The following is a 26,510-nucleotide window of genomic DNA, read 5'->3' on the forward strand; positions in this document are numbered from 1 at the left end:
TTGTTTTCAAGTGCATCCCTATCTTCAGTTACAGATTCCTTGATTATCAGCATTTTTCTTAAACCAGGTAAGGAGCTAACTCAGGACTGGTCACACTACTGCATGATAAAAGTCCTTTTTATAATCCCTAGGGGGAGGGGAGGCTACTAATCAAGGATAGATAACGCGAGATTGACAGAATTTCACAACCACCGCCCCCCCTCCCTCCAATAAAACAAAAATCAATTAAAAGTTAAGACAAAAAACTAAAATAACACAGCTAATGTCTTATCCAACTCCTTTTTTAAAATATTTTTATGTGCACTAAAGGTCAGTACTACACAGGACAGGAATAGTTACTGCCATGAAATTATAAATGAATAAAACGTTCTTGTAATGACATATCATTCTGCCATTTCAGTTCTAGGAAAATGATTTTTGTGTCTCAGCTTACGTTCTTTCATTATAGAAACATATAATTCATATTTGTGATATTTAAAGACTGTAAACTGGGGTATAAGCCCCAACCCCGGTTTGTATTTTTTAAGTTGTTTCGTAGAAAGTTTCTACTTCATCCGGTTGGAAGTGATAGTTACTTCCTCCCGCCAAGAATGTTTGTGCAAAGGTGCTCTGATAGCTGTACCCACTTGGTGCGGCGTAGGTGTAACCAAGGTTTGTGTGTGAATTTGTATTTGATGAAGCGTGGTCATATATACTAAGGTCCCATCCAGCCCCGAAAATAGGTCCATAAGAGGAGCAACTGTATGTGGAATAAGCCCTGTGAGAACTATATTGTCCTGTTTGAGTCAGTTTCACCGGCGCCCATCCTGGCTTGTTTACCAACGAAAACAAGAAAGCTTTCGAAGCATATCGATAACCACAACTGGAAACTAACAAGAAAATAAACAAATTAGAAAACAAACAAACTGACACATTCTTCTGATGATTAACGCATGGGATAAAGGTAAAGTCGCACTTCAGGTGTAACTGGCCCACACAGCGGGTCGGAGATTAACCTGACCACCTTAGTATGAAACAACTAGGAGTACTACTTCAACCCACCTACATCCCCTCCCCCCTGAGTTGTAGTGCGTCCATCACAGGACTAACCTTGACAGTCTTTTGTCAGTACTTAGCAATACAGTAAGGAAGATAATGAGACAATGCGGAGTTAAAGCTACTCTCTGACAAAACTACGCGACAATATAGAGATCAGCTTAACCTCCAACCACTGACCCTTCGATCAACCGATTAAAAAATCCAACCTGCTTGCCATTTCCAGTTGTCACAAAATATCACCCAGTATAACAGTTAACGAAAAAGCTTGCAAACGCAAACGCACGTCATTGCTCACAACTGGTGATTTATTTCGGGATTGATTGAAGGGTAACAACAAGGTGGTCACTAATCGTTGGAGCACTGACATATTGTTTCGACTTTGCATTTATTTCCCTAGAACAAAAATACAAAACCCGTAGCGCGTTTGCAAAAGTGAACCCTTTGAGAATTGTAAACGTTGGTGGAGGGGGAGGGGAGAATTAGAACAATGCAACCATCTGAAGACCTTTGTTCAAGATTGTAAATACTCCTTTGGTTTAATGAACTTTACAGTTTAATGAAAAAATCGTGAAGTTTAGTTATCACTAGAGAAGCAAAAAAGAGTTAAGTTCTTGCCATAAACGGCAAAAAATTGTCTTTTAGAAATTTAACACATATTCATCGGATTTACGAGAAAAAGTAGTAGCGATGGTTGTTCTAATATGAGAACCAAACAATGAAATACAGAAGTTTCTCTTTTTTTAATTCACTTGATCAGCGCGGTTAAGTAAATGTCCAGTGAGTTTCACTCTAAAATCCTCACACACATAAAGGTTCAATTATTAAAAGACAGTTTAGACGGTGTTTACCAAAACCACGTTCTAAACCATTTTCAATTTTGCCAACAGTCGTATCTAAACATTGTCTGCTGCTGACACTAACAAGAAGGCTTGCCAGCCAGACAAGAAAACTATTTATCTACTTAAATTACCACTTATAAACAGATTTGGAGGAACACTGATTGTCTTAAGCCGCGGCCTAAGTTAGACTCTGTTTTAATTACTGGCCCTAAATATTTAAAGCAAGATTGCGCCATAAAAAATCAATGGAAACTACTAAGTGGTCTTGAGAAGGATCCACTTGTAAGCTACATAAATGAAAAGCGTCAAAATAACAAGAGGGTGAAGGGATATTGAGAGCAATTGAAAGTTTTATTTAGCTGAACAACGACAGTAAACGATCTGGCTTATAGAAGATATGGAGAACTGACTTTGTGAAGTGAAACCAGTATGCGATGAAATCAGGCAGCGCATCTGATATAAACTTAAACATATATTCGTGTGTTTCATGTGCTTATTATTTCTTTTGGCTGGTTTTCGAATTAAGGACCGCTCAATTAAGCTTCAAACAGAAAGCCTTAGTATTCGAACTAAGGGACCGACTATTTAAACGAAGTTAAAAACGTGCTTGACAAAGCCGTAGTCTAAATACCACCGCTTCTCCCAAGATTCCGGTTATTTAAACGAGGTTTAGTCGTGGATTTAGATAAAGCTTACCCGTGGTTTTTGGAGTAGTAGTCAAAGCCTGATTTTATGTTTACTTTACGACGCAACCCGATAATTAGCTTTGAGATATTCTAATCCAAAAATAGGGTTAACTGGCAGTTAAGGCTTAAGCCGGCGACACACTTGGCCATTTTATACGCCGATCGCCGCAATCGGCGAAAATCGCCAGGTGTGCCAGGTGCAGTGATTGCGATTTTCGCCGATCGGCGTATAAAATCTCCGATATCTGGCATGTCAGATATTCGCCGGTTTTCGCCAAGTGTGCCCTACCCTATCCCGCGATTTTCTAAGATCATTGCTGCGAATCGCCAGTAAAGCCAACCCATCAGGTTGGGCGATTTTATCACATGACTTTTCAAAACTGCCAAATCACTGCAATCGGCGAAAAAATCGCCAGGTGTGTCCGCACTAATCGGTGGCGTAAATCGCTTGCGATTTTCGCGGGCGATCAAATTCGCCGCGATCAGCGTATAAAATCGTCAGGTTTGTCGCTGGCTTAAAATTGATGTTTTTAAGAGCGCCTGTCCGTAAAAATCAAACATATCGTGGCAAGGGTGAAATATTCGATTTCTTTCATATTTTAATGTCAGATAGGCTAGGATATAACTTAAATCACTGTATAGTTTTTTCGGTAAAATATCCTTTTATTTCAAAGAAATATGCAAATAACGAAAATCCGTTAAACTTGTCATTAGAGGCCCCTAATTATTACACGGGTTTGAGAGCCTCGCTTGCAAAAACCAATCATTTTACCGCTTTTAAAACACTCAAATCTTTATTTACAATGTTTAAATATCTGTTGGAATGATTTTGGGAAATATTGCGCCGATCTGTTTATGCGAAATAATTTAATTTCGAAGGCAAACAATTCACTGCAGAAAAAGTACTTCGTGAATAAAATTAATTTTCATCATGTGCGAAACCTTCAAATCGATTAAGCTTCTGGTGGTTGGATGTTAGAAGGATGGTCTATAGATTCCTGCAAAAATTTCTTTGGGCAATTGATTAAGAGCAATGCGAGAGCTCTTCAAAGTCCGTAAAAAATGCAAATATTTGACCCTCAGCGGTAAACTTTGAAGTTGCGGGTCAGACATATATTTTAGGCCGTGTACATGTCTTGACCCGTATTAGGTTAGCACGTAGCACATTTCGAAATGTTCTAACCTGGTAATATGCTGTAAAAGACAGGTCCAAAGGCCATTTTAGCGCGATTCTCTGGTCGCTCGTCGCACAAGTTTGAGCCGGCTGTTTGTACTGAAACGTCCGATGTACACAACGCAAACTGGTCGAACACGAAATACAAATCTTTGATCAACTTTCGGCGCATTTTATCAAGACTGCGTCTTTTTCGACGGCTAAGTCATTGGTGAAGTATTGCTTGGCTTACAGTAGCTTACAGTGCAAGAAAATCTTTTATCTGATCGCTGCTAGAATGACTATGTCGGCGCTTTCAGTCTATCTTGCATTGCATGCAGGCAGCCGTTTGCTCGTGACGCAATACAATGTCATGGACATTTTAGGGGGGTGGAGGAAGGTCAAAATGGGAAAATGCTTGATTACTGAACAGGTTTACTCAAGGCAGCAACCACAACAATTAAGATAGTGATACCTTTAGTTACGTTCTTTTTCACTTGCTAAAATCCAGATAATTTATTCATTCGCGAATTCGTTTGCGTGCGCGGGCTGTCTTGTTAGGAGCGGCGGGGGGTGGGGGTGAGATTACATTTTACAAAAATATGAAGAGCACTACATCTTTTAGCTATTTCTTTCAATTTTTTTAATACAATAGATTCTAGTATCAAACCAAAAAACCGAAGAGAAAGGGTTTTTTTTCACGCAGATGACCCTAAATAGCGCATTGTGCTGAGCAATAGCTATGAAAGAACTCACACCTACGAAAACTATTGCCTTTCGTTTGTTTTCCTGAGCTGAGTTAGTGGAATCCTATCACCAATTTTTTTTCCATTCTTCCGTAAGTCTGGGTGTCTTGTGGCTTCGGGTGGTCATTCACTTGCGTGTTTCTTCTTTCGGGGTGTTGTTTTTCAAATACTATCAAATAATGTCTAAATTAAACAATACTTAATTTGAAGTTCTTCCTAAATTTAAAAATAAAATCGCTTAAAAAGTTCAGTCAAATTTATGGCTATAGCTATGGACATTAGGCGTGAGAAAAAAATCGCCAAAAAGTTACTAAGTAAACAAACCTTTGTCGTGCTAGTTACTTGGCGCCGCCCGTTTGTTTATTTAGAGGGGGGCACAAGTGAATTTTTTGAAGTCAAGTTTATTACACTGAAAATGGAGGGTTGTTTAAAGCCTTTGTTGGTGGTACAACACTAAGACTATGCGGCACAAACCACCAAACGTGTGTGGATGCTACCTGAAGGAAATTATGGTGTTACGACGTAATGCGCGTGGGCCACAACATTATCCGTCCCAAGAGCACCCCTCCTGTCAGAAGCCCCACCCTACGCTAGCACCACTGCCACCACATAAGCACCGGCTATTATTTATCAACTGAAGGATCGGAACATTTTTTTTGTGAGAGATAGGGGGAGAGGGGGTGGGGTGCTTACTTGTTTTCAATATTAGATAAATGGAGGAGAGGAAGGCATATCAAATTTGAGGACGAAACTTTGGTTAAGTCAACAGACCGCCATAACCTGTTACTAGCCCTATCCACCCGTCAAGGGCAGCACACTTACCTACAGGGATCAGAGTTATGTCTAGTCGATCAACCTACCACTTACAAGCTGTTATAGCCTTGCGCAAGCTGTTTAGCTGAGGTAGTTTTTTTCAAGTTTGGGTGAACGGTCTAGCATAAGTAATAAGAATAAGGAAAATAAAGGCCCAAAAACTGTTACATCTAAGAATAGTGCTGGCCTGCAACCAGGGCATATTGTGGCTTACTTAGATAAAGCAAGCAAGGGCAGACGAAATTCCTTAAATATTAAAATCGGGTTTTTTTTTTAGTTTTCAAAGCTAGAGTATGTAGTAGTACCAGGACTAGTACCGAATGCAGCCCTCGCCCACTCCCTTAAAATGCCCATGACATGGATACTATGACGAACAGATGCCTGCAATGAGGGGTATTTTTTTGTTTTTGTTTGTTTCTATTGCATTTAAAGGTGGAAAGAACTAGCTAAGGGATGTGCAGTGATCTTCATCAGTAAATACTGATGCTCTTTGGTAAAATCTTATTCCCCCCGCCCCACAACCCCCCCCCCCCCCCCTTCTCCACAGCAACGCATCCAACAACCCAGCCCGTGCGCGGCGCGCAAACGAATTCGCCAGTGAATAAATTATCTGGATTTTAGCTAGAGAAAAAGGAACGTAACTGAAGGTTATCACTATCTTAATTGTTGTTGTTGTTGCTCACTTGAATATGTTCATGTTCAGTTATCAAGCATTTCGCATTTTCACCCTACTCCACCCCCCTGAAATGTCCATGACATTGTTTTGAGTGACGAGCAAACGGCTGCCTGCATGCAATGCAAGATAGACTGAAAGCGCCGACATTTTTTGTCATTCTAGCAGCGATCAGATAAAAGATTTTCTTGCACTGTAAGCTACTGTAAGCCAAGCAATACTTCACCAATGACTTAGCCGTCGAAGAAGACGCAGTCTTGATGAAGTGCCCCGAAAGTTGGTCAAAGATTTGTATTCCACCAGCTTGCGTGGTGTACGATTTTAAAAGTACAAACGGCCGGCTCAAACTTATGTGACGAGCGACCAGAGAATCGTGCTTAAATGACCTTTGGACCTGTCTTTTACAGCATATTATCAGGTTAGAACATTTCGAAATGTGCTATGTGCTTATTTTAACCTAATACGGGTCAAGACATGTACACGGACTAAAATGCATGTCTGACCCGCAACTTCAAAGTTTACCGCTGAGGGTCAAATATTTGCATTTTTACGGACTTTGAAAAGCTCCCGCATCGCTCCTAATCATTTGCCCAAAGAAATTTTTGCAGGAATCTATAGACCATCCTTCTAACATCCAACCACTAGAAGCTCAATCGATTTGAAGGATTCGCACATGGTAAAAATTAATTTTATTCACGAAGTACTTTTTCTGCAGTGAATTGTTTGCCTTCGAAATTAAATTATTTCGCATAAACAGAACGACGCAATATTTCCCAAAATCATTCCAACAGATATTTAAACATTGTAAAAAAAAGATTTGAGTGTTTTAAAAGCGGTAGAATGATTTGTTTTCGCACACGAGGCTGTCAAACTCGAGTAATAATTTAGCGCCTCAAATGACGATTTTAACGGATTTTCGTTGTTTTCATATTTCTTTGAAATAAAAGGATATTTCACCTAAAAAACTGTACAGTGATTTTAGTTATATCCTAGCCTATCTGACATTAAAATATGAAAGAAATCGAATTTTCAACCCTTGCCGCGAAATTTAGAATTTGTCTGATTTTTACAGACAGCGCTCTTAAGAGTTATCGTGTTAATTCGTAACATCGGTGATTTTACTCTTTATTAAAAATATAGATTATGACGGAGTCCATTTCTCAATTATATACTTCAAGTAAAGTTCGTGCTATTTATCGAGTAAACGTCAACTCCAATACAAGGTTGAGTACACCTCCTTTGGATTTATAATCACTCCAAACAAGAAAAGGACACCACCAGGAGTTAACTCCACTTCATAGTGTTATTCTAACCCCTGGAAAACTACTGTGTATTTAAAATACTAACTTGATATACGGTAAGGTAAATAAAGTCACTTACTCCATGAGACACTGGCGTATCCTCCAAATATATACTGGCCGACCTTTATTATCGTCACAGTAGGACCCTTGTTATCGCACCCGGAGTGAAAGGTAGACGCAGCCCAACCATCAACGGACGCGCGCCAACATCGTTTCCAGGGAGATGACTTGCTTTGCACAACGGGCTTTAGCCAGGTGTTCAATGCAGTCAGGTATTTGTTGCTCTTTCTTAGGATGGCTGAGCTTGCTAAACCAGCTAAAACAAAAAAAATATACATGGTGTAGAGCGACGATGCACTGATCACATAAGTTAAGATCTGTAATGGTTTTTGAAAGGAGTTCCCGGAAAATTTGTGTTAAAACCTTTATCTGAGCTTTTGGCGAAGTTTATATTGTCTGACAGTCTGACAGTCTGACAGTCTGACAGTCTGACAGTCTGACATTAAAGAAGATGTGAAAGGAAAGAAAGCCACATAATATTTTCAACCTAACTCGCTGACCAATCCAGAAATTCGGTATGAATTGTTTCGTTCTAGCTGGTTTGCTTGTGAGGTTCGGGAATTCTTGTCACACGTGCAGTCAGAGCGAGCCGTCTATGGAGAATTAGAATCAGAGACCCCTAAAGCTAACCAGATTCCGGGTTTGACTAATACTTGGTCGCTTTGAGATGCTAGTTATCATTATGTCATTAAGTAAAGAAAATTTGGTCGTGTAGATTTTAGTTGCATGTCCCAAACATTCCGAGCAACACATTTTCATGTTTTATGAGCGGACTTTTCAGTGGATTTGTTGTAATTGTAGTTGTAATTCAGAAAACCAACAGTCGCTGAATATTAGGAAACTTCAAGAAGAATGGGGAGCCAGTGATAAATCTGAGATACTAATGATCTATAGGAAAATTTTACTTTGAACTTTGCAAACATGACATGAATCTGAAAAGCAGATGCCGAACAACTTTTTATCTTGTCAGGTTTATGATACCTTGTGTCATATCAATAGCACGCGGGCGTGAACAGTGTCATACTTTATCGTTTATGTAAAAAGTGTCAAAAATTGTTCTTTTATTCCAGGAATTTTCTTATTCATTTCTAGGAGCCCTTTTTGTTTGAAATGGAGCTTTTAATAGCTGGGCATGTCGAAGATTACTTCTAACATGAGCTGCACAATTAATGACGTTGCAAATGTTAAAGTCATTTCCTTGGCAGTGCGAACATTTCGGGAAGAGTGGAGCTAGCTGTTAAAGTTTCAGAAAACAGATGTCACGTCAGAACTCTAGGAATTGAACTAAAACATTCGCACTTTCCGCAGCAAAACTCGAAATTGATCAGAAAAGGAAAATGAAAAATGATTGAAAAATGATTGGTTTTGAAATAGTAAGACATACTAAGCACCATGCCATTAATATTTGTTATTAAAACAACAGGCCATTTCCGAGTTGCTGCGAACCTCACTATGAAAGCAAGGCTAAGTGTAAAAATAAGTTTTGTTTGCATATGAATGAAAGGTAATTTTAGTAACAAAAACTTTCAAAGCAACTCGCAAATGGTCTTTTGCAACTCTTACCTGCGTAATTATAGCATCCAAAGCCGTCTCCAAGGTAACCTTGGTTACACTTGCAGGAGTATGAACCCCGGAACAGGTTGCGAACTCATGACAGTAGTTCCGCTGCCTTGAGCATTCGTTTAAATCTAATCAACAAAATGAAAAATACATTAATCTTTGTACGCAATAGCGGCTTTATCGTTGTCAGCGTTAGCATCCCAACCAGACGTTTGAATGTGCGATCGAGAGTCGAACTAAACAGCAAAACAGACTACTCATCCTGTGATGTGTACTCTAATGAATGTAGCTAAGGGTGTCCAAGATTTCTTCTAATGTGAGCAGCACAATTACTGATGTCGCACTTAAAGTCATTTCCTTAAGTCTACTAATCTCCCCTTCAAATCTACGAATTACATCTTGTGGCAAATAGTCACGGGTGTCTATTAATCATACTTCACCAGTTTAGTTTGTAATCAGCCTACCTTTCTTACAAGTATACTGATGGCAGTCACTGCATTTCACGTCATTCCATTTGTAGTTGTGCTCCACGCCAAGTGCGTGCACGCAGTCTTCTTGTCTAAAATTATTTGGTTGATTTTTAGCCCAAGCTGTGAAGTTTCCAGCTCCACGATCCGCCCAAGTGAAAGTACCCTCTGTGGAGATGTCATTCAATCCCAGCCAAGATTTTTCACCATTATGCCGATGTTGCAAAAACACGTTTTCTTCATTATTGTTAATGTCAACAAGGACTGAGTTTTCTTGACGGCATTTGTTTAGCGCTGTGGTCCAGTTTGTGCATGTTTCACTTGTATAGTAACAAAATCCATTGAAATAGCTCCAGTCAGGATCACAGATGTCTGCAATTAAACAATAAGAGATTCAGTTACAATTTAGAACTGTTATAACCAAAGAATAAAATTGATAATCAATAATTTCGTTATTAGCCAATATTAATCAATGTTGATTAATGAATTGATATTTTGAAATCAGTCATGATTCAGTAAGGACAATCAATCAATTTATTAATATCAAATCGTGGGATGAGGTTGCTCTCTATATCCGAGCCTGAGGCTCATGTGTAAAACGCATGAAAATAGGAAGCATGCAAAGTAACTTAACTTACAAAAGACAATCCAGGAAACAAATTTAAGTATTTAGTAAACATTAAAATGAAAATGAAAATGAAAATGAAATATATTAACAATATTAAAATAAGTAAATAAGTAAAAATATATTTGAAATGCTTTACCCAACCACGTTAACAGTATAAAAAACTAAAAACGTGTATGTATAATCCCAAGTTAATAAAACTAAATTATGATACCACCCCAAATTCAAACAGATGATGCTAACATATTTGCAGATGGGTGACGTGTTATTGTTGGAAATACATGTACGCTCTTAGCGAAATGTCCTCAATGGATTTAGAGACTGTTTAGACACTATTTACGCATTCATGAACTGAATAGGTTTCCAGACGTTTTCAGAAGCTATTTTGAGCCAACTGTTTTTTTTCTTAAGGTGGGAAATTACCGGTTAAATTAGTTTTTGGCAGGTTGTGATTCTAGAAAGTTCTTTCACGTTATACAAGCGAATGCGTATTGTTCACTCTCTCTCTGCCTTTGAATAAAAGTTACGTGTACCTAGTACTGGATTCGTTTCTGACTGTTGACGCGTTGGTGAACGAAACTTCTCAAAAGCTATCATTCCGAGTAAGATGATCAACTATAACCGTTGTTGTGCTTAATAAGGCTGATAACAGATCGATATCAAAGGGAATTAATGAATACAATTAAGGAGACTGTGGTTGACCATCCGATTGGCCCATGCAAAGATGAGACTTTATTGAAAACCAAAGTGCCATGCTGTGCCTCTCCTTTTTTGCCTCAGAATTTTTGCTGAGCGATCCCGATCTCACAGATTTCACTTCTCATCGGAAGTACTGCGTATGATCTTACAATATTATTTGTGGATGTTACGATGTTTTATTCTCCTCATTAAGTTGAAATTATCAGGCAAGGGCCAAGCATTTACTGACCTGTAAGCACCGCATAACTCACGGACAGCGGATCATATCTGGTCTGGTACAATTCCTTAACACAGACTCTGAAGCCAGAGGAATTCATGTTCTGCAGAGGAAAACTTTAATTAATGCTCACTTGCTACTCTAGTTAGAGGTTAAGAGTGTTTCCCAAATATCTGAATACTTCATATATTTCATTGCTAACGGATGAACGTGCCTGAAACATGAAATTCAAAACCTATAATGCCGTAGTATTTATTAGAAAGGAATATTCATGCAACCTAACGTTGTTGAATTGTTTCACCATTTTCAAACTCACAGGTTTTGTCGCTGACATTGTGTTGCTATAGGAACAAGAGATCGAAAGTTAAAAGGCAATATTTTCAATAAAGAAAAGGGAAAAAACCCTCAACAACCCTCAACAACCCTCATTAGAAAGGTTATTTTCCATTGGTATAGTTGGAGTTTCTATAAAACAAAGCTTTACCTCGATCCACGTTGTGATGCCGTTGTGTACTGGAGCCGAGTTTCCACTTGCCGTCGTGCTGTGATTAGCGGATATTAAAATCGTTGGTGTTGAGTTATGAGCTCTTAAAAATGAAACAAACTGCAAAACAAAAGAAACATTAATACTACTATTTAATTATTTATTTATTTATTTATTTATTTATTTATTTATTTATAATTAATTTATTTGTTTATTCATTTATACATTCCAATACTTTATTTACCCACGCTACATCTAGCAGTGATAAAAACTCGTTAAAACATGCGCGTGAAGCGAAAAGCATCAAAAAGAAAAGAAATAATTTAAAAATTACTTAAATTACTTAGATTACTTAAATCTTAAATCTATCTAAAAACCTGCTTCTTCAAAAGACATTTAAAAGTAGAAATATCCTTGGCATTTCTAACATACGTAGGTAACGAATTCCAAAGTTTTGCAGCTAAAAATGAGAATGACTTATGGCGCCATTCTGGATTAAAATTGGGTAGCGTTAAAATTGTCCCAGACCCTCTTAAATTATAATTACAGATTTTAAGCTCAAAAAAGTCTTCTGTGTACCTTGGGGCTTCTTTATTAATGCATTTATATACCAAAACTAGGGCCCGAATTTTTCTTCTTTCTTCTAGCATTCTCATGATACCAGCCATATTTAATAAGTGGTTGTATGGTGTATGCTTTCCATACCCATATCCATTTGCAGTTTTATCTCTGAGTGTAAAATTAATTGTCTTTCTATCTTATTTTCATTGTCACCAAATGTCTTACGGGAAAAAATATCATGTCTTATAAAGATATATAGTGTTTCCCTTTTGTTTTTCTTTTGAAAATTATCTTTAAGTGGTTCTTTTCGTTAACTGCTTAATGACCTTCACTTTTAATACAGAGTTTATGGCTACGTAAGCAAAGCAAATATTATTAAACAAGGCTCCGTGACACAGCTTTTTTAATATACCATGGCACGCTAATCTTCCACTGCATACCATGTGCCGGCGGCTAGCGTGAACATCATGTGACAAGAGTACACCATTCCCAGATATGAAACTGGACTCTATGTAGGAACTTATGGTAAATGTGTGTACTTTGCCATAGGAAATACGAATCCAAGTTCTTTTACAGATATCATACAGGAATCCATTCATAAATGTCGTACCACGACACTCGATTTTGCAGAGTGTTTTACACAGTCCTCCATATACTTCCATGGCTTGATATTTGATCGTCAGCCTGCATATTCCGCAAAAGATTCTGCAGAAGATTTTTGGGAAATTGGCCGCGGAAACTCGTTTTACCTTTAAACGCCGTTGCTTTCTAGATCTAGTCAAGTTTCCTTACCTCACAGTAAGCGTTGTTGTTTTCGTCTGTTGGTGGGTTTGTGTTTGGAAAACTGATCGTTCCGTGCTCGTTAAACAGCGGTTTGTGGAGTTTGGCGAACGCGAACCAGTTCTGTCAAGAGAAATAACAGTCTTAAATGGAACCACTGAATACCAACGAATAAATGTGAGAAGCCACTGCCAAATCTGCGAGACGTGTTATTACAAGTGAATGTATTATTTAGTCAGTGACACAGGCCTACTCGGTAGCCAAGTTAATTTAGAGAAGGTCTTGCCAGGAAAAGCGTTTTATCACCTAAGTATGCTTTTTTCCTTCGGCTAGACAACGCGGTACAAAAAGCCACTTTTTGAAAACCAAACAGTGCAGCCCTTCGGCCTTAATCTCGAACTCATGATCACTCCTTTCACAAAGTACTCAGAAACGCATAAGCAAACAGCTGAATATCATAACCTTTTTTAAAAGGAAAGAACCTAAATGTTCTAGGTAATAATGATATATTTGTCAAAGCTTCTTGTTTTATTAAAAATTTTGATAGTGCGCTGTAGCACTCGTGCAACTTTCACCTTGCATAAAAAATTGCTCAAGACAACAATAACTTCAACCAATCAGGGGATTGAACATTAATGGTAGTAGCTTTGCACAAAACACCTATAGCTAAGAGCTTATTACCACGTTAATGTCCTCATGTTTTCCATCAAAATTCTGCATTTCTCTAAGGCATGCCTTAAAAGAACTCTTTGTAGTATCTTCGAGCCAAATGAGAGCGGCATCATACTCATTCCCTGTCCTTAAATGTTCTGACGTTATAAGAACCACAGGCGCTTCAGCAAACTTGTCCTAGAAAATTACAAGAAAAGAGGTAGTTGAAAATAGCGAAATCAGTTGGTTAACAAGTATATTTAAATGTTTTTACTGTTTCCTGAGATTCCTGGCAGAATGAACATCCAACGTATATATCTATATTATATATTTCGATTCCAAACTACTTGAATAGTTGTTTTACACAGAACAAAACTATGTCATGATTGACACTTAGATAATTGCTGATTGTATATCAGAGTTACCTAGAGTGAAGTTTTGGATTTTCATTAAATGTTCTTTTCTTACGTCCTACCTTGGGAAAAGTTACATCTGCACAGTTTGTGCCAGACCACCACTTTTGCAGCTGAATCTTTCCAGTCAAGCCCTCTGGTGGGGCTCCTTGGTACGCTATCCAGTCGACAGTTGCAAATGGGTTGAAATTCTCCTTTTTTCTCCCAGTTTGCATAACGCAAACAGTGAAATTTTTGGGACTGATATTTTCACTCCATGAAGTCACTGCGTCGTGGACTGTTAAGGAATCGTTAAGTTTCATATGATTAACGGTGACTTGAACGTGAACCTGTTTGTCCGGATAGAAACGGTATGGCGGAAAAGTGACTGTTTTGCAGCTGGAATCGGACCATTCTGGAACATGGAGGAGTTCTACTCGGCCTCGAACAATAGGAAAACCTGGTAAACAATTAAACGTTTATAACATTAGTTGGTCAAACTGGTAACTTACTCTTTGGTTGGTATCTGATCTGCAGCACCTTTTGTAATGTGATCTAGTTGCTACAGTGACAGTTGTGTTGATTAAAATCGCATTTTTCTTTTAACTTATAGTTCGGTATTAACCTCTCACCAGTTTGGTAGGTCCCACGTACCCGATTAACTTGTGGTCTGGCACACGAGACCCTGTTTTTTGGTTATTACGCTTCTGCTTTTGTTGTTAGCTGTCCTTTGAATATTCTGCAGATAGCCGAGTGAGTTCTTTGCAGAGTACAAGTTTCTCGTGTCACCAAAGAAGACTGTACAACTGTATAATATGGTCGTCTGTTGAGCTTTTATGCAAAGTAGTATTATAGAGTATCTCTCTTACCTTCACAACTTCCTGGATGGTACACCAGGTTATTTTCCAGTCCTCTACAGTAACTTAACTCATGCCAGCATTTGTTGTCGTATGTTGTTCCATTCGCAGTGCACACTGGATCCTGATAGGAGGGACATTGTTCAAAACACTCACAGCGAGCGTCATGCGCACTGTACGTCTTGCACACTCCAAACCGTGGACAATGCACATTAAGGCACGGATTGAGATCTGCAACAAAAAAAACGACAATTAAAAATAACTAAATATTTTCTTCAATGTCATACTTGCGTGTAAAATGAGAGATTTCTTGAATGTCTTGCTTCTTGGCATTGTAAGTAAAGATTAATAACTTTGGTAAAAATGTAAAAAATGACTAGAAATAAATTAATTTATTAAAAAGTAACTTAAAACACAAAAAATATCTAAATATAATAAATGAAAAACCAACCCCCAATGACAGCATAGCCGACTGTCAAGGGGTCGTGACCGCTTCCTGACCCCTGTAAGTCTTTAACGCACATCTTCATACCCTTAAGGCCAACTTCCTGCAAAAAATGATAACAATATGATAACACTTACTCCCTTTTTCATGTTTAGGTAAAAAGACAGAGCTTTATAATTTATAACTTTAAAAATATTTTGAATTTTTTCCAAGGTCGTTCCAGGCTCAAATCCCACAGATGGAATGTTTAATGTGTCTAGCTAGTTCAGCAGTTCATGCCCATTTGGAACAAAGTACGTTCTGATACTTATCGTTGCTCCACTTCCAAAGGAGGCTTGTTTAACTTGTCTAGTTCATCCGTTCAACCCCATTTGAAACAAATTGGGTTCTGATTTTCTCCCGGGGTCCTTTCCGAACAGAGGATTGTTTCACTTGTCTAGTACAGCAGTTCAACCCCATTTGAAACAAACTGTGTACTGATTCTTTTCTCAGAGTCCCCTCCCAAAGAAGAATTGTTTAAATTATCTAGATAATCCTTTCAACCCCACTTGCAGCAAAGTGCGTTCTAATTCTCAACCCAGGGTCCCTTTCCACAAACGGATTGTTCCACTTGTCCAGTCAGCAGTTCAAACCCATTTTGAAAAAAGTATGTTCTGATTATTTTGTCTAGTTCACCATTTGGAACAAAGTTCGTTCGGATTCTTTCCTCAAGATCCTCTCCCACAGGAGGATTGTTTCACTGGTCTTGTTCAGCAGTTCAACCCCATTTTGAACAAACTGTGTTCTGATTCTAGTGTGACGTTCCTCTTCAAAAAGAGGATTTTTTAAGTTGTCTAGTTCTGCATTTCAACCCAAGTTGGAATAATTACGTTCTGATTCTTACTCCAGGGACCCTTCCCACTGGAGGATTCTTTTACTTGTTTAGTTCATCCGTTCAATAACATTTGTAACAAAGTGGGTTCTGATTCTTTTCTTCAGGGTCCCTTCCCACATCAGGATTGTTTGACTTGTCTAGTTCATCCATTCAATCCCATTTGGAACAAAGTGCGTTCTGATACCCTTCTTCCCGCAGGAGGGTTATTTCACTTCTCTAGTTCAGTCGTTCAACCCCATTTGAAACGAACTGCGTTCTGTTTCTTTTGTCATGGTCCCTTCCCACAAGAGGATTCTTTTACTTGTCTATTTCAGTAGTTCATCCCTATTTGGAACAAAGTGCTTTCTGTTTCTTTTCGCATGGTCCATTCCCACAGGAGGATTGTTTCACTTGTGTAGTTCAGTCGTTCAGCCCCATATGAAACGAAGTGCGTTCTGTTACTTTTGTCATGGTCCCTTCCAACAAGAGGATTCTTTTAAATGTCTACTTCAGTAGTCCAACCCTATTTGGAACAAATTGCGTCCTGGTTCTTTTCTCAGTGTGCCTTCCCATAGGGGGATTATTTTACTTGTCTAGTTTAGCCTTTCAACCCCATTTGGAACAAAATGCGTTCTGATTCTTCTCTCAGGGTCCCTTCCCATAGGAGGATAGCTTCAATTGTCTAGTTCAGCAGTTGCACCCCATTTAGAACAAAGTGCGTTCTGTTTCTTATTCCAGGATCCCTTCCGACAGGAAGATTGTTTCACTTGTCTAGTTCAGCACTTAAACACAATTTGGAACAAAGATCGTTCTGATTCTTTTCTCAGGGTCCCTTCCCACGGGAGGATTGTTTTACTTCTCTATTTCAGTAGTTTCACACCATTTGGAAAAAGTGCATTCTGATTCTTATCCCTGGGTCCTTTCCCACAGGAAGATTGTTTCACTTGTTAAGTTCAGAGAGCGTTCAGATTCTTTTCTGAGGGTCCCTTCCCACAGGAGGATATATTCACTTCCCTACTTCAGCAGTTCCACACCATTTGAAACAAGGTGCATTCTGATTCTTTTCTCAGGGTTGCTTCCCACAGGAGGAATCTTTCACTTGTCTTGTTCAGTCGCTCAAACCCATTTTGAAAAAAGTGCGTTCTTATTCTTTTCCCAGGGTCCCTTCCCACTAGAGTATTGTTTCACTTGTCTAGTTCAGCAGTTTAAACCCATTTTCAACAAAATGCATTCAGATTATTTTCTTTGGGTCTCTTCTCACAGGATGATTGTTTAACTTGTCTCATTCAGAAAGAGTTAAACCCAGTTTGAAAAAAGTGCTTTCTGTTTCTTTTCTCAGGATGCCTTCCCACAGGAGGATTGTGTCACTTGTCTAGTGTAGCCGTTCAAAGCAATTGGGAACAAATTGTGTTCTTTTTCTTGTCCCAGGGTCCCTTCTCACAGGGAAAAATCCGGTCCTATAGAGCGAAAATGAGACAGCTGGTAATATCATACCTCCACCCAGGCCGTAATGATGTTGTTTTCTGGAGGAACAAAGCTTTTCGCTTGACGGTCATATTGGTGATAAACGGACACAAGGACAACTGGTGACGCATAGAACGTGGTGTTAAAAGGCACTTCCTGAAAACGATAGATCAATGAATAAACAAACAACTAATTAGATCTATAAATCAATACGGAAGTTTTAATTAATCTTATCTAACGGTGAAGTAACTCAAACAGTCATTAGGAAAGAAAGTTTTTCAGGAACTTTTTTTAGTAACTATATGTTTTTTTTATATTTAGTTATTTATTTATTTATTTATTTATTTATTTATTTATTTATTTATTTATTTATTTATTTTTATCTAATTATTTATATTTGTTTCATTAAAGTTCATTTTACTATCTAATTTTTTTTTATAATTTACTTAATAGAGCTGTAAGTTTTTAGAGTGCTCTGCAAAGGAATATTTTAAGACAATGTTTTTTGTTTATTCTCAATTTTTGCCTGCTGGGTAATGTATTGATATTATTAAAAAAATAGAAATACTAATCACAACTGGTAATATCACTTTGAGTGACATATATTGATGATATTATAATAATAAGGCAAGTGCTAATTTGCTTCATAATAAAGCGAGGTGACTGACAGCTGTCACTTACCTGACAGAATCCATAGTTGTCGTTAGCTGAGGGTTTGCCTTTGTTGAGAAAAACCGCTTCGTCAGTGATCGTAAAATTGAGATTGGAACCATTGCCGAGGAAAGCGAACCAGTCCTATAACAAAGAAAAATTTCCATTATTATAACTAGTCTTTCTAGTGTACGTTTTGATGTTACCACTAAGTACAGGACGGTAGTCAGAGAAGCGACCTACCACAATTGTGTCCTGGTGTTTTCCGTCAAAAGGCAAGAATTCTCGTATACAGACTTCAAATCCCCGACTTTCTAGATTTTCTAACCAAACATAGACGGCATCCTTGGGTTTCGTACTTCGAGAGTATTTAGCGGTGACAAACACAGTAGGTCTTCCACCAAAGCTCTGCAAAACAATTTTTCGCATCAGTCAAATGATGATTTAATTTATACGTGTACTCAAAGCCCATTATTTGAAAGAATATCAATTGTTTCGGAGAGGTAACGTTTCATTGAATGCAAAGCTGGACGGGAGGGAGGTAGAAATTTCGATGAGGGTGTGTCCTCCCTTGACGACCCACAGACCCACTCTGCAACAAACAGCCATCGGTGTGTGGGAGAATTCTGAACATAATGAAACAGAGACAGCTATAGACATCTTGGGTGTTTTGTGCTGCTCCGATTATTCGTTATGACAATTATCTTCTTGAGTGTAGGAACTGAGGCAGAATTGAATACCTCAGTTAACGAACAAACATGAGTTAGGGGAACATTCTTTTACTAATTTAATTGGTATTGTCTGGCCGAGTATTGTGAATTTGGCACTGAATCTGGAAGATCTCATCCGAGATAGCATTGTCGCGGGGGTGGAAGACAAAAAACTCTGTGGACATTTGCAACTGGATTCCTTCCTCACTTCGGAAAAGGCAATTGCAAAGTCCAGGCAGTCTGAAATAGTGAAAAAGCAACAAACTTTCCCACAGCTGAAGGAACATTTCCAGGATAATTTGGCCCTCCACATGCAGAGACTTTGTCTAGCTACAGAATCTAAATACATGAAGAGCTCTAAAGTGGGTCACAGGGCAAAGGCTTGCAGATCTCAATCAACAAGACAGTGGGTGAGATGAACTTCTCTGACATACAGCATGATAACGAGTTCTTCCTGGGTGAACTTACTGAACTAGCTGCTGTTCAACGAGGTGCAGGAGATTCATAACAAGCAAAGGTCACATTGAATGGGTAACCAGCCGAATTTAAAGTGGATTCAAATGCAGATGTAACCGTAATTCCGCCAAGTCTGCACTACAATCTAAATCCAACGCCATTGCTAAGCAAGACAACCAGAACCTGAACTGAACTTTCACAGCAAAGTGACATGTGCAAGAAACGTTCGCTCGAGCACAAGTGAATTTTGATAGAAAATTTAGAGAGAACTTTGTTAGGAAGAGACCCAGCTTAACGTCTGAAGCTAACTCGACAGCTTCAGCAGTGATGACTACAAGGCTAATGTAGCAAACAAACAATCTAAGCTGTTCAGTTAACTCTGGGCGTCATGAAGAAAAGCTCCATTCTCACACTCAAAGAGGATGCAAAACCGTTCCAAGTGACTGATCCAAAGACAGAACCCGACAGCTCTATCAGACAAATTAAAAGAAGAGTTGGATAGAATGAAAGAAACGGGCGTCATATCCATAGTAGACCAACTCATTGATTGGTATCAGCCCATGGAGGTAACTCCCAAGAGTAGCGGAAAAGTTAGGGTCTGTGTAGACCTGAGCAAGATTAATGAGTAAATTTAGAGCTCGTGAGAACCACCCACTTTCAGCGGTAGACAAAACACGAGGACCATTGCCAGGTTCCAGAGTCTTCAAAAAACTCAGATTCAGAATTCTGGCAGAATAAGCTAGCCTGGGAATCACAAGACCATTGACAACGTTTCGCACTACATACGAACGTTTCTGCTTCAATGTCTTACCATTTGGCATCCGTTCTTGTTCAGAGAAATTCCAAAAAAAAGTGAGTCAGATCCAGGAAGGACCAGCAGGCGTGAAATATTACATAGATGATGTCTTGCTCCACGGGAAAAACCAGGACTAACAGAAGAGTGAATAGAAGAGAGAGAAGAGTGGCCTCAGAAGAGTAGAGAAATCGGACAAGAAGTCAGAACAGTAAAGAACCTGCTCACAAAAGAAAATAATCCCGCAAAAGGATTGCTTTGGCCATAGTTCTCGGAAAAAAAATAAAAATCAATAAAAAAATCAAAGGGGGAGTGATAGGTTGTAGTCAAATGTAAAATAAAACAAAATCAATCAAAACAAGATTAAAATTTGGCTATGAAAACTCCTACACCCCCCCCCCCCCCCCGCGCGCGCCCTTTATACTTTAAAAGACTTGTCACGTACTACTCCAATGAAGCATGCCAAGACTAGAGTGCATCTACTTTCCTTAAATAGCCGCCTTTGACCGAGTAAACTATCATCAGACACACACCGCAATACTTGGATAAATGAAACACAATTGCAGGAAATAAAGCTTTGGTCACCAAAAGTTGTGTTACAACAATTAAAAAATTGAAAACCCCCACAAAAAATGCTGTATTTTGATTTAATAACCGTATGACTTTCAGGTCACGCAATTAAAATTGAGAACTTGAGTTAATCCTAAAAACACTGAGAAGCTTTGAGAAACAACAATATCATGACAGATGTCTCAATGAACGCAAAGCAGATCATTAAAGCATAAAATTCGAGTTAGAGGTCAATCCTTGATAATCGTTTTAAAAAAAACACTTTTTTTAATTCTAAAACGCAAATAGGGTTTATTTCTGGAGAAAATCTCTAATGGCTATTTCAATTCTTGATAAAAAGAATAACATTTAGCTTGGGTTAAGTGCGACAATTAAATTCGTTCTATAGGTCCGTAATCTTTTCTCAATAGAGATTAACTGTTTTCGTTATTAATAATTAAATTTAGGTGATGTTGAAACTAGTCAAGGTAAAGCATTATATAAATAAAATAACCTTGAGTACTAGTGGTGATTGACGCTACGCTGTTGAAGTTCATTCTGACCCTTGCGTATGAACGGCACACACTGGTTCTAGCTTTTGAGTCTATGGATCAGATGAAGTTCTCCATAGTTTTTTATGAATGGCCTAATGGTGGTTCTACCTTTTGAGTTTGCGCTAGATGGAAATGCTTAGTACGTCTCTTTATCAGTGTTTCCCTGCGGTTCTGATTACTAAGCTGCATAACAATCTCACTTTCAATATCTGAATGAAATATTTATTTTTTGGAACTCATTGAAATTATTGTGTTGTATTTTTCTCGGTGCTGCTTTTCTCAATCATTGAGATCAAGTCCCAGTTTTTGAGAGTCTGCAGAAGGATTTCACCATTCAAGCGATATCTATTGCCATCAAAAATTGGTTTTGTAAGATTCGATAACTGTTTTTTCTTGGTTGTTCGCAGATATAAAAGGTAAAACGGCAAGGAAATTCAAATTGGCAAGACTTGACACGAAACGGAACACCCTTTTTACTTGATCTAACTGGGCAGGGCAGGCGGACCTGTTGGTTTTAAGCGTCAAACGGGCAACGTGAAAATTGAACAGTTAATATATCGTTAGCTCTAACGTCACTTCTATTCTCTAACCTGAGAAAAGGTGACTTTATCACACTTAGTTTCTGTTGTCCATATTCCACTGAAAGTTACACTGCCATGTGATATTCCTGGTTTGTCTTGAAAGGCCACCCAATTGATTGTTCCTGTGCCATTTGTGGAGCCCGTTGCACGCTGACATAGCAGAAATCCTGAAGTATTTATCTCGGTTGCCCAATAGGCTGACGGTGAATGAACAATAGAGGAATCCTCATGACTTAGTGACACAAAAACTCGAACCTAAAAGGTTAAAGATAGTAGAGTACGAAAACATTGAGCAGCATCTTATGGATAAATATATTATAAGTTTGTTTGGATTTCACAAATTCAGGAACAATGCCAATCATGTGGAGGTTAAACATTAATTCCTCCCTCTTTCCAAAATCTCCAGTCTCAATAACAACAACAATAATTCCTAAGACTTAAGAAATATAACTAAAATAAAACATGAATGATTGGAGAACAATAGCCTTTCCGTTTGACGTTCTCAAAGAGCTCAGTTAAATTAATTCGTATCCCTGGATTGAGAGAGGAACATTACAGGACCCAGTAGATATATTCGATATGTCATCATTACCCATAGTCACCTGTCATTCCTTACTGCATTTTTGTATATATTTACTTCTTTATTTATTTTATATCATTTTAACGGGGGGTGGGGGCTGCTTTGTTTTCCCCTTAGCCAATCACTATCCCTCCCACGATCTATTTCGAACAGTTTGTTTTTGCCGTTTTTTTCTGTCATTAACTTCCCCAAGGATGTGATAAACAGCACGTTCCCCCGGAATCACCATGAAACACATTATCATTCTTAGATTTATAAACTTACCGTCCCCGATCCACTGAACGCCTGAGGGAATACCACATTTGTGCAACGTGGCAATGTACAGTGATCAGGTACATCACAGCCGCTGTTGCAGTTCCATCCCTGTGGTATCTTAGTTGAATTTATTCCCCCACTCTGCATGGTGACACCTAAGGATTCAAAAGATAATCCGGTTTGTATATATTGTGTTTAAGGAGAGAATAGAGGGAAGGGGGTGGGGTGTTGTTAGTGGGAGTAAAGGTGCATTACACGGAAAAGAAATAAAAAATAATAATTTAATGAAATAAATTGTGCATCACTGAGAGCACCACGTACAGAAGTAAAATAAGTAAGCTCCCTATAAGGAAGAATTAACCAAAATCAGGACCAAAATCGATTTCTTCTCATGTTACAGAACAAGAACGTAATCAGGCACCATATTGTTATGCAATCTGACAAAGTACTGATGTAACAATGAACCCGAAATAGAACAAAACCCTTCTGCATGTAAGGGCTTGCTCAGCCCAGCAAGAAATACCATTCATTGTTTAAGATCCACAGGTCGTAAAATTCCTAGTTTTATAAGGCTGCACAAACAAGTCACAAACTTTGAGATTTAATTGTTAAAGCTTTTCCTTTCTCAATGTGACGATTTTGAGAATCTTTGGAAGCATTGTTTACATTTTCATAGTAGTTGATGAAAGGCACAATTTTCTAACCCACACTCTTCACGAAAATGAACCCAAAAGAGATTAAAGACTTGAGAAAAGACTTCCTTAGTTGACCATAAAATTCTGCAACCGCTTAGAAAAATTGCGTGATATATTCTCACCAAAATAATTTAATTTCCGCTGTTGATATTCATCGTTGAACCCATTTAGTGGAACGACTATTTAATTCCAAAGGGAGTGTGTAACAGTAAATATAACTGTAAATATTCGCTATTCATTCTGTAGTCAGGACAGGGAGAACATTGTCTTCCGAAAGAATGCTTTTGTGCTGAAATTATGCTTCAAGAAGGTTACCTGAAATGAAGGTTTTCTCGACCTCTGAACAACTCTGTTTTTAACGTGTCATCGTTGTCAACTTCAAAAGCTGACTTATGCTGGGATCAAGAGTTGTTGTGCTGCCAAGTACTGCAAAAACATGCCTGTCTACGCAACTTCGATTTTAGTTGTTTTACTTGAACTTAGAGGTTACACGAAACAAATAAAGCCGGGAATTCGGTATCAATGTTGTTTGATCATACAATGGCTGGAAATCTCCAAAGGCATGGCAGGCTGTTAAACCCGGAAATGTTCGGTACCCTTTTATAAATGAAACGAAAAGTTTTTGTCTCACAAGTACCACTAGAAGAACACGTAATGGTATTCAAAGAACTAAATTTCATTGCGTTTCACGTTTTTGTTTCGTTTTCGCAGCAATGTAAGAACATTTGGTATCTTCCTGCAGGGGGCGTTCCCTTAATTTCCATTAACTTAGTACAATTTGTAATATGTCCTCAAATTATCAACCAAAAACAGAAACTGAAGTCACAAAAGAATAATTGAAATCCGTGTTTAACTGTTCCCTAAAAGGAAGCTTACGAAATCTGAATTATGTTTTGAAAAGTTTTACAACACTTCCAACACCTCGATGTCTTTAATAAAAGCAGAATGCACACGAATAGATATTCCTTACCAATTCATTAAATGAGCTAAGTCATAGTACTCTAGCTTACCTTTCACGGTAAAAGCGAAATTCCCCAGGTATAAGAGAAACACCAATGATGATAGTTTCCAATTATCCATCTTGAAGCAATCTTGGGAAATCTAAAGAAGCAATCCTTGACTTGGACCTATACGCGAGCTGTTTTATAATACCTGTTTGACAACCCACGTGATTTCTCATACGTTAGCAAGGGTGTATCAATTCCTCATAAAACAATGATGGCATTTTTGCAAATAAACTAATTACGCAATAAAATCTTGGCATAGACACCTCACCTGTGACATTTTTAGGCAGCGCATGTTTGAACACATCAGCTTTTACTTGGGAGGATAAAAAATATGGCTTTATGCTCTTGGTTGAAAACACAATGTCATTATTTATAGTCTCGTCCAAGCTTTACTGTTTCGCTAATCAAAGTATTGCACCATTCTAAAGAAAATGTTGTTGTAAGAAAAAGCGCGAGATGGAAGCCGGAAAAGAGGTTTTCCCGCCTTAATTTGGAAGAGCGCAAGGCATTCTGGACGACATCTGCTAATAAAAATAGCGCTGAAACTGAAGTTGTTTCAGCGCAATTTAAATACCACTTAATCATAATTAACAATTAGACGGCGAGCTCGAGGTTTCTATCGGCTGATAGTTGGCGAGGGGCGAAGCCCCGAGCCAATTTTCAAAGACGATAGAAACCGAGAGCGAGCCGTCTAATTGTTTTAGCATACCTCAGTGATCGATCTATGAAGCAAAAAAATCTTTTTATTTCATAAATTTTGATATATTTGTGCAATGATGCATGCTAAATCGCGCGAGCTCTGACAAACTGCCGTCTATCGATCGATAAACGGCACTTGTGTAGCCAATCAGATTGCGCGTTACGCGATAGTCGGTCACTAAGGTATGCTAATTAACAATTAGATTATGAGCTCGAGATTTCTATCGCGTGATAGTTGATGAGGGCGAAGCCCGAATCAACTATCACGCATAGAAATTGAGAGCGAATAATCTAATTGTTTTAGTATAAATCTACTAGTCGTTCAAAACTAAACAAGTAAATTATCTATTTCCTCATCGCAGACACTTCGAAAACGCGAAGAAGCGAGCGCCATTTTGTTGAAAATCGCTACTCACTATCTATCACAGAATAGATAGCGAGTAGCGTAGCCAATCAGAGAACGGCATTCGTGATAGAACACTAGTAGATTTATACTAACAGCTAATAGATCTGTGATTTGATAACTGAGCAGCTTAATGTGATGAGAGTAGATTATCACAATGTGTCACGTGAGCTTCATTTGCCGGTCTGGACAATCACTCACTTCCGCCTGTCCCTTGTGAGTCTTAAACTTCACCCTTCCCCTCCCCTGTGTACTCAGTCCTTTCCTTTTCCTCGGTGGTTTAAGCCTCATTGTCCCTAATTCTGCTGTTGCAAAGTATTGTTTATCTGAGCTGGAAGTTTCCTTATCACACATGCGTATCAACGTCACTCTTGATATTTTGCTTCTTGTGTACGCTTTTCCTTTCTCAGTCGACTTCCCTTCCTTTCTCCGCTAAGTTCCTGTACCCTGTTCTCCGCTAAAAGTAAACATTCATGAACGTGCCCTTCGCCGTGACGTTTTTTATCATTAATTATGTAACCTTGATAATGGCGCAAGATGCACCGAAACGTCGGTTCCTATCACTCATATTTCTTGTTTCATGTATTTCTAAATCATTTCTTTTAAGTCTCCTGAAAGTTCTTTTTAATGTACAACAGAAAAAGTGAACTCGCTAAATGGCCAACACTTAGCATAATTCGAAAAAGTAATGTCTACGTGGACATATGTCCGTTTCACGGGAGTACGTCTGCTTTTGAATGACACGCCATTTCTATCCCACTTTAATGACATTTTTCGCCTTAAAAATTGTAAATCAGAGGCCCTGAAACACAAATAAAGTGACAGACATTTCCTTTTCTGAACTTTAGCTTCAGCAAAACATTTAAGTTACCGTGCATTGTTAGAAAATCTGTTCGACTTTGTTTGGGGTCAGTAGGAGAGAGGAAAAAAAAGCTAGCACGACAGCTGTGACTTTATTGTGAGTGACAGTGGATGACAGTACACTTCATTTGGTTATTTTGATAAGGAGGCATGTGCTAAACTTTCGTTCTAGAGAAGAAAGGTATTTTACTATATATATTGTTTGTTTAGTTTGTATCAACTAAGGGCAGGAGATTAATTGACACGAGTATTGTTGTTGTAGTGAAAGTTATTCTTGTCACCGGAAAGTAAAATCAACCATCGACAGATTATCTTGGGAAGGTTACTCAACAAGGCAACAAAAAGTGGGTCT

At 38.4% G+C, this 26,510-nt stretch overlaps 1 pseudogene across 1 annotated transcript; it reads right to left on the reverse strand.

The window, feature by feature from the left end:
• Positions 1-24,408, reverse strand: LOC146453620 (uncharacterized; annotated as a pseudogene). Its single transcript, XR_014859466.1, has 17 exons — positions 24,199-24,408; positions 22,503-22,648; positions 21,668-21,913; positions 18,259-18,423; positions 18,046-18,159; positions 17,395-17,520; positions 15,054-15,150; positions 14,615-14,833; positions 13,829-14,205; positions 13,384-13,551; positions 12,715-12,825; positions 11,362-11,481; positions 10,890-10,980; positions 9,334-9,708; positions 8,873-8,997; positions 7,329-7,565; positions 1-869 (listed from the first exon to the last, which is right to left on the reverse strand). The product of XR_014859466.1 is annotated as an uncharacterized LOC146453620 (transcript).
• Positions 24,409-26,510: the final 2,102 nt, after the last annotated feature.

This window comes from Pavona decussata, unplaced genomic scaffold (genome assembly GCF_977016875.1).
Source record: "Pavona decussata unplaced genomic scaffold, jaPavDecu1.1 SCAFFOLD_329, whole genome shotgun sequence".
Taxonomy (NCBI): domain Eukaryota; kingdom Metazoa; phylum Cnidaria; class Anthozoa; order Scleractinia; family Agariciidae; genus Pavona; species Pavona decussata.